General features: G+C 39.7%; 11 non-coding genes across 11 annotated transcripts; all 11 read left to right on the forward strand.

The window, feature by feature from the left end:
- The first annotated feature begins 213 nt into the window (after positions 1–213).
- On the forward strand, positions 214–332 carry LOC141313670 (5S ribosomal RNA). The gene has a single exon (XR_012349741.1). It is a non-coding gene; the product is annotated as a 5S ribosomal RNA (ribosomal RNA).
- An 84-nt stretch (positions 333–416) lies between these two features.
- On the forward strand, positions 417–535 carry LOC141313409 (5S ribosomal RNA). The gene has a single exon (XR_012349482.1). It is a non-coding gene; the product is annotated as a 5S ribosomal RNA (ribosomal RNA).
- Positions 536–1,336: 801 nt separating this feature from the next.
- On the forward strand, positions 1,337–1,455 carry LOC141313824 (5S ribosomal RNA). The gene has a single exon (XR_012349894.1). It is a non-coding gene; the product is annotated as a 5S ribosomal RNA (ribosomal RNA).
- Positions 1,456–1,539: 84 nt separating this feature from the next.
- On the forward strand, positions 1,540–1,658 carry LOC141313783 (5S ribosomal RNA). The gene has a single exon (XR_012349855.1). It is a non-coding gene; the product is annotated as a 5S ribosomal RNA (ribosomal RNA).
- An 84-nt stretch (positions 1,659–1,742) lies between these two features.
- On the forward strand, positions 1,743–1,861 carry LOC141313421 (5S ribosomal RNA). Its single transcript, XR_012349494.1, has one exon. It is a non-coding gene; the product is annotated as a 5S ribosomal RNA (ribosomal RNA).
- An 801-nt stretch (positions 1,862–2,662) lies between these two features.
- On the forward strand, positions 2,663–2,781 carry LOC141313837 (5S ribosomal RNA). The gene has a single exon (XR_012349907.1). It is a non-coding gene; the product is annotated as a 5S ribosomal RNA (ribosomal RNA).
- A 2,720-nt stretch (positions 2,782–5,501) lies between these two features.
- On the forward strand, positions 5,502–5,620 carry LOC141313671 (5S ribosomal RNA). Its single transcript, XR_012349743.1, has one exon. It is a non-coding gene; the product is annotated as a 5S ribosomal RNA (ribosomal RNA).
- An 84-nt stretch (positions 5,621–5,704) lies between these two features.
- LOC141313434 (5S ribosomal RNA) lies at positions 5,705–5,823 on the forward strand. Its single transcript, XR_012349506.1, has one exon. It is a non-coding gene; the product is annotated as a 5S ribosomal RNA (ribosomal RNA).
- Positions 5,824–5,907: 84 nt separating this feature from the next.
- On the forward strand, positions 5,908–6,026 carry LOC141313651 (5S ribosomal RNA). The gene has a single exon (XR_012349723.1). It is a non-coding gene; the product is annotated as a 5S ribosomal RNA (ribosomal RNA).
- Positions 6,027–6,827: 801 nt separating this feature from the next.
- LOC141313794 (5S ribosomal RNA) lies at positions 6,828–6,946 on the forward strand. The gene has a single exon (XR_012349866.1). It is a non-coding gene; the product is annotated as a 5S ribosomal RNA (ribosomal RNA).
- An 84-nt stretch (positions 6,947–7,030) lies between these two features.
- Positions 7,031–7,149, forward strand: LOC141313446 (5S ribosomal RNA). The gene has a single exon (XR_012349518.1). It is a non-coding gene; the product is annotated as a 5S ribosomal RNA (ribosomal RNA).
- The last annotated feature ends 351 nt before the right edge of the window (positions 7,150–7,500 follow it).

Genomic DNA, 7,500 nt, shown 5'->3' on the forward strand with positions numbered 1-7,500 from the left:
TCATTCTTTTAACCACTAGTCATCTCTCACAGTTAAATCTGACCCCATTTTAGTCTTGTAACTCGGCTGATAAGGCCGATTGTTACACTTTTATGCGAGACCGCCTGGGAATACCAGGTGCTGTAAGCTTTTGCCTTTTCTTCACTATTTATATAATATGCTGGCTTTTACGGAGGCTGATCTTTAAATAGCCCACTTTTTGGAGCAGTCCTCGCTTATGGCCATACCGCGCTGAGAGCGCCTGATCTCGTCTGATCTCGGAAGCTAAGCAGCGTCGGGCCTGGTTAGTACTTGGGTGGGAGACCGCCTGGGAATACCAGGTGCTGTAAGCTTTTGCCTTTTCTTCACTATTTATATAATATGCTGGCTTTTACGGAGGCTGATCTTTAAATAGCCCACTTTTTGGAGCAGCCCTCGCTTATGGCCATACCGCGCTGAGAGCGCCCGATCTCGTCTGATCTCGGAAGCTAAGCAGCGTCGGGCCTGGTTAGTACTTGGATGGGAGACCGCCTGGGAATACCAGGTGCTGTAAGCTTTTGCCTTTTCTTCACTATTTATATAATATGCTGGCTTTTAGAAAGACGTGTTTTACCGCTCTATTTATTACAATCATTTACATGTATTATAGAGTTTTAAGTGTTTTACATGTTTTTTAGGCCATTTTATTACTCTTAACATTTTAAGTGTATGTGTCTTTAATAAATGGATGGTTGGCCTGTCATGTGACTAGACACATGACAGGAAGCAGGAAGTACAACTGTATAAGAGAGCAGCATGACAAACAAAGGACAGTCACCAAACTGTTGGATTGAGGAGTTGCTAATTTTAGAGCTCACCTTTCCATTCACCACCTGCAAACTTTGGATTACACTTTCTGTGGATTGTATATACACTGGTGGACACTCACATTGGACTTATCAACACACTGGGGTTCTTGGACTGTTTTTAGGGTATGGACAAATGAACTGTATTCTTTTAACAGAGTTTACCTGTTTTTAGGGTATGGACAAATGAACTGTATTCTTTTAACAGAGTTTACCTAGTTTTATCGTGTTGTTTTAAAGTCTTTTATGTGAACCTTGTAAATACACCAAATCTATTTAAACCAATTTTCTTTTATGTCTCATTCTTTTAACCACTAGTCATCTCTCACAGTTAAATCTGACCCCATTTTAGTCTTGTTACTCGGCTGATAAGGCCGATTGTTACACTTTTATGCGAGACCGCCTGGGAATACCAGGTGCTGTAAGCTTTTGCCTTTTCTTCACTATTTATATAATATGCTGGCTTTTACTTAGGCTGATCTTTAAATAGCCCACTTTTTGGAGCAGTCCTCGCTTATGGCCATACCGCGCTGAGAGCGCCTGATCTCGTCTGATCTCGGAAGCTAAGCAGCGTCGGGTCTGGTTAGTACTTGGGTGGGAGACCGCCTGGGAATACCAGGTGCTGTAAGCTTTTGCCTTTTCTTCACTATTTATATAATATGCTGGCTTTTACGGAGGCTGATCTTTAAATAGCCCACTTTTTGGGGCAGCCCTCGCTTATGGCCATACCGCGCTGAGAGCGCCCGATCTCGTCTGATCTCGGAAGCTAAGCAGCGTCGTGCCTGGTTAGTACTTGGATGGGAGACCGCCTGGGAATACCAGGTGCTGTAAGCTTTTGCCTTTTCTTCACTATTTATATAATATGCTGGCTTTTACGGAGGCTGATCTTTAAATAGCCCACTTTTTGGGGCAGCCCTCGCTTATGGCCATACCGCGCTGAGAGCGCCCGATCTCGTCTGATCTCGGAAGCTAAGCAGCGTCGGGCCTGGTTAGTACTTGGATGGGAGACCGCCTGGGAATACCAGGTGCTGTAAGCTTTTGCCTTTTCTTCACTATTTATATAATATGCTGGCTTTTAGAAAGACGTGTTTTACCGCTCTATTTATTACAATCATTTACATGTATTATAGAGTTTTAAGTGTTTTACATGTTTTTTAGGCCATTTTATTACTCTTAACATTTTAAGTGTATGTGTCTTTAATAAATGGATGGTTGGCCTGTCATGTGACTAGACACATGACAGGAAGCAGGAAGTACAACTGTATAAGAGAGCAGCATGACAAACAAAGGACAGTCACCAAACTGTTGGATTGAGGAGTTGCTAATTTTAGAGCTCACCTTTCCATTCACCACCTGCAAACTTTGGATTACACTTTCTGTGGATTGTATATACACTGGTGGACACTCACATTGGACTTATCAACACACTGGGGTTCTTGGACTGTTTTTAGGGTATGGACAAATGAACTGTATTCTTTTAACAGAGTTTACCTGTTTTTAGGGTATGGACAAATGAACTGTATTCTTTTAACAGAGTTTACCTAGTTTTATCGTGTTGTTTTAAAGTCTTTTATGTGAACCTTGTAAATACACCAAATCTATTTAAACCAATTTTCATTTATGTCTCATTCTTTTAACCACTAGTCATCTCTCACAGTTAAATCTGACCCCATTTTAGTCTTGTAACTCGGCTGATAAGGCCGATTGTTACACTTTTATGGGAGACCGCCTGGGAATACCAGGTGCTGTAAGCTTTTGCCTTTTCTTCACTATTTATATAATATGCTGGCTTTTACGGAGGCTGATCTTTAAATAGCCCACTTTTTGGAGCAGCCCTCGCTTATGGCCATACCGCGCTGAGAGCGCCCGATCTCGTCTGATCTCGGAAGCTAAGCAGCGTCGGGCCTGGTTAGTACTTGGATGGGAGACAGCCTGGGAATACCAGGTGCTGTAAGCTTTTGCCTTTTCTTCACTATTTATATAATATGCTGGCTTTTAGAAAGACGTGTTTTACCGCTCTATTTATTACAATCATTTACATGTATTATAGAGTTTTAAGTGTTTTACATGTTTTTTAGGCCATTTTATTACTCTTAACATTTTAAGTGTATGTGTCTTTAATAAATGGATGGTTGGCCTGTCATGTGACTAGGCACATGACAGGAAGCAGGAAGTACAACTGTATAAGAGAGCAGCATGACAAACAAAGGACAGTCACCAAACTGTTGGATTGAGGAGTTGCTAATTTTAGAGCTCACCTTTCCATTCACCACCTGCAAACTTTGGATTACACTTTCTGTGGATTGTATATACACTGGTGGACACTCACATTGGACTTATCAACACACTGGGGTTCTTGGACTGTTTTTAGGGTATGGACAAATGAACTGTATTCTTTTAACAGAGTTTACCTGTTTTTAGGGTATGGACAAATGAACTGTATTCTTTTAACAGAGTTTACCTAGTTTTATCGTGTTGTTTTAACCCTATGGGGACTGAGGGTGTTTTTGGGCCCTGAAGAAGTTTTGACATGCCCTGACATTTGTGCTTTTTTCAGTATCTTAAAAACATATGAATGGCCCAAATCTGATTATATTGTAATCAGCACAATTAGGGCTACAATAATATGTAAGCAACATGAATGTACATGTTTGTGTTTTTGAGAAAACAACGTTTATGCGTGCTTAGTGAAAAACAAAATTTTTGAAGTCACTGAAATAAAGTCATGAAACACATACAGAATATTTGTTCACAAGACTTTGAGAACAGGATGTGTTAGGCTAGAGTTTTTTCTATCAAATGATGTGAAAATCATCTCGTTCACTTGTTTACACAAAACAGTATATTGATTTAAATTTTTGAAGACACTTTTTGTTTAGAATGGCTGTATTCGAGAAGGCGTGAATGATCATGAATAATGCTGGGATTCACACCTGAGAAGACAAAGACCTGCATAATGAGCCGCATAATTAGTTATTCAGTCAGATGACTGAGAGGAACAAAGTAATGAATGAAGGAGGAATATAAGGACAAAATATGTTTGTAGCTTATTTTGAATAGATTTATTTATCAAGAAAAATAACTTGAGATTCACTTGTGAACTTCTTTAACATCTGAAGATGGTACAGTGCTCTCAGGAAAACAGTTTGAGGAGACTCAAGTAAATGTCAGCAGGATTCATGTGTTGAGCAGGTTTCCAATCACTAAAAACAACAAAACAAAACATATTTGAGCATGTTAATTTCAGCAGCATCATACTATTTATTTATATATATATATATTATGATTTTGTAGTCATAGACCCACGCATTTTGTACAAACGTAAAAAGGACATTTTATATCTGAGAAACTAATAAAAATTGTTCATCGTGTTAAACATCCATTCGAGAACACAGTATTAATACATATTGTCAAAACATACACTAAGTGTAAACCCTCATATTACATCCTACTGTTGTAAGATACATTAATAACTAAATAAATAATTATGATCTTATAGTCAAACATAAGCATGCTTTGTGTGTATTATAGAATACAAAGAAACTAGGCTATATTATAACTGTTAAGCTTAAATGTGAACACTATAACCTTTATATTGCATCATTCTTTATTGAACAGACTATTAAAAACATACTGGCATCGTGAGTCATTTAGATGCAGTGAAATGAAACGTACTTTATAATGTTTCACTTGCTGTAGTCAGGAATTATAGTTGGCAAAAAGTCTTAACTGGTAAAATGTTTGCACATTCTGTCACAGTAATAACTAACAAGTAGGCTAATAAGAGAGAAAAAAACTTACTCATGTCTTCTGAAGTACGTTTTATTCCTGACAGAGTCTTCTTCCAGAAATGACTAACTTGAACGAAGTTTCTCCTTTGTTTACCGTGATTTGGGCATCTACTTTTGGCGCGGCGCCCTCACGTGGACGATTTGAATATGAATAGGGAACAGCTCATGGGCGTGATCTAATTATAAAATAATGAAGCAGACCGGAGAGACTGGACATCGTGTTGGTTTCATATTGATTATTTTATCACAGGATATTTGTTTTCGGTAAAACTTACTTCGTTTAAAAGTATACATATCAAGCTTTGTCTAGACATATTGCTCATGTCTCTGTGTTGTGTATTGGCTGAGTTATAGTATATTTTACTGACGCGTTTCTGAATGAAGATCACGGAGATCAACGCGGCAGACAGCACACCCTTTTTGTTTTCTTTATTTTGCAAAATCACAATGTTTTTTGATTTTGTGAGTATATACAAATAAAAGTAGACCCTTTACAGATTCGATTGATGTACTGCTTTTATCTGTGCAATCAGAAATGACAAAGTAATTAAAGTTCCTTTTGGGAAACTGCCTCAAAACGCCCCAGGGCGTTTTTCGTCCCCAGGGGGTTAAAGTCTTTTATGTGAACCTTGTAAATACACCAAATCTATTTAAACCAATTTTCTTTTATGTCTCATTCTTTTAACCACTAGTCATCTCTCACAGTTAAATCTGACGCCATTTTAGTCTTGTAACTCGGCTGATAAGGCCGATTGTTACACTTTTATGCGAGACCGCCTGGGAATACCAGGTGCTGTAAGCTTTTGCCTTTTCTTCACTATTTATATAATATGCTGGCTTTTACGGAGGCTGATCTTTAAATAGCCCACTTTTTGGAGCAGTCCTCGCTTATGGCCATACCGCGCTGAGAGCGCCTGATCTCGTCTGATCTCGGAAGCTAAGCAGCGTCGGGCCTGGTTAGTACTTGGGTGGGAGACCGCCTGGGAATACCAGGTGCTGTAAGCTTTTGCCTTTTCTTCACTATTTATATAATATGCTGGCTTTTACGGAGGCTGATCTTTAAATAGCCCACTTTTTGGGGCAGCCCTCGCTTATGGCCATACCGCGCTGAGAGCGCCCGATCTCGTCTGATCTCGGAAGCTAAGCAGCGTCGGGCCTGGTTAGTACTTGGATGGGAGACCGCCTGGGAATACCAGGTGCTGTAAGCTTTTGCCTTTTCTTCACTATTTATATAATATGCTGGCTTTTACAGAGGCTGATCTTTAAATAGCCCACTTTTTGGAGCAGCCCTCGCTTATGGCCATACCGCGCTGAGAGCGCCCGATCTCGTCTGATCTCGGAAGCTAAGCAGCGTCGGGCCTGGTTAGTACTTGGATGGTAGACCGCCTGGGAATACCAGGTGCTGTAAGCTTTTGCCTTTTCTTCACTATTTATATAATATGCTGGCTTTTAGAAAGACGTGTTTTACCGCTCTATTTATTACAATCATTTACATGTATTATAGAGTTTTAAGTGTTTTACATGTTTTTTAGGCCATTTTATTACTCTTAACATTTTAAGTGTATGTGTCTTTAATAAATGGATGGTTGGCCTGTCATGTGACTAGGCACATGACAGGAAGCAGGAAGTACAACTGTATAAGAGAGCAGCATGACAAACAAAGGACAGTCACCAAACTGTTGGATTGAGGAGTTGCTAATTTTAGAGCTCACCTATCCATTCACCACCTGCAAACTTTGGATTACACTTTCTGTGGATTGTATATACACTGGTGGACACTCACATTGGACTTATCAACACACTGGGGTTCTTGGACTGTTTTTAGGGTATGGACAAATGAACTGTATTCTTTTAACAGAGTTTACCTGTTTTTAGGGTATGGACAAATGAACTGTATTCTTTTAACAGAGTTTACCTAGTTTTATCGTGTTGTTTTAAAGTCTTTTATGTGAACCTTGTAAATACACCAAATCTATTTAAACCAATTTTCTTTTATGTCTCATTCTTTTAACCACTAGTCATCTCTCACAGTTAAATCTGACCCCATTTTAGTCTTGTAACTCGGCTGATAAGGCCGATTGTTACACTTTTATGCAAGACCGCCTGGGAATACCAGGTGCTGTAAGCTTTTGCCTTTTCTTCACTATTTATATAATATGCTGGCTTTTACGGAGGCTGATCTTTAAATAGCCCACTTTTTGGAGCAGTCCTCGCTTATGGCCATACCGCGCTGAGAGCGCCTGATCTCGTCTGATCTCGGAAGCTAAGCAGCGTCGGGCCTGGTTAGTACTTGGGTGGGAGACCGCCTAGGAATACCAGGTGCTGTAAGCTTTTGCCTTTTCTTCACTATTTATATAATATGCTGGCTTTTACGGAGGCTGATCTTTAAATAGCCCACTTTTTGGGGCAGCCCTCGCTTATGGCCATACCGCGCTGAGAGCGCCCGATCTCGTCTGATCTCGGAAGCTAAGCAGCGTCGGGCCTGGTTAGTACTTGGATGGGAGACCGCCTGGGAATACCAGGTGCTGTAAGCTTTTGCCTTTTCTTCACTATTTATATAATATGCTGGCTTTTAGAAAGACGTGTTTTACCGCTCTATTTATTACAATCATTTACATGTATTATAGAGTTTTAAGTGTTTTACATGTTTTTTAGGCCATTTTATTACTCTTAACATTTTAAGTGTATGTGTCTTTAATAAATGGATGGTTGGCCTGTCATGTGACTAGACACATGACAGGAAGCAGGAAGTACAACTGTATAAGAGAGCAGCATGACAAACAAAGGACAGTCACCAAACTGTTGGATTGAGGAGTTGCTAATTTTAGAGCTCACCTTTCCATTCACCACCTGCAAACTTTGGATTACACTTTCTGTGGATTGTA

Source organism: Garra rufa, unplaced genomic scaffold (genome assembly GCF_049309525.1).
Source record: "Garra rufa unplaced genomic scaffold, GarRuf1.0 hap1_unplaced_007, whole genome shotgun sequence".
Taxonomy (NCBI): Eukaryota; Metazoa; Chordata; class Actinopteri; order Cypriniformes; family Cyprinidae; genus Garra; species Garra rufa.